We start from the raw sequence: 898 nt of genomic DNA on the forward strand, positions 1-898 counted from the left end.
TTGTTGGTTTGAGGTATATCTGTTAATTATCAAATAAAACTTGCTTCATTATTCAACCTCTAACACTTCCACTTATTGTCACTGAAATGTATGGAATATATGGGATCCAATGTAGAAAAATTCATAAATCATTTACAATTGTGTATTAGCAATAAATAAGACAGACAAGCAAAGTAAATCAAAATCTATTTTAGTAATAATACTTACTTCTAATAACAATCTACTTGGTTCTCAAGGGTTATAAGTAAAATACACCTCATATACTTAAAAAGGTCCTAAATACTAGGAATATTTAGCCTTATTTCTTGGGAAAGGAAAATAAGCATAGGAGAAAATAAATAACTCAAATGCCACATGACTAATAAGTGTGAGGGCAAGACTCAAGTCCAGATATATCTCAGCCTCTAATTTATATCTCACTCTCTAACTTAACCTCTCACCATTAGATAAAACCACCCAAATCATCCACTTCTTATTTCCCCAGAAATACTAACTTAGAGAAGATTCCACTGGCTGTATTCATAGTTTACTTGTTTTCTGAGAGTTATTGTGAAATTGCTTATCCATATAGTTCTAATAGTGAAGAAAATAAATCAAAATAAAAATACCATGGGAATACCAACGGATATTTATCTTTATTTTTCAGCTCCTTTGGTGATAAACAAGCAAGGTCTTTCTCATCTGAAATCTGTTCTTAAGCATCAGATTAACATTAAGAAACAACAAAATGATACCCAAATCTTAAGGAAAATTAATGAAGATTCCTAATTATCTCACCTATTACTCACTGGCTACAAGCCATGTCAGAACTTGAATCAAATTTAAGCTAATTTCCATTGATTACTAGAATAGCAATATTCTTGGTTATTCTCCTTTTCCTTTTAATGCTATCAATTCC

This window comes from Crocuta crocuta, unplaced genomic scaffold, assembly GCF_008692635.1.
Source record: "Crocuta crocuta isolate KB4526 unplaced genomic scaffold, BGI_CrCroc_1.0 scaffold885, whole genome shotgun sequence".
NCBI classification, from domain to species: Eukaryota; Metazoa; Chordata; class Mammalia; order Carnivora; family Hyaenidae; genus Crocuta; species Crocuta crocuta.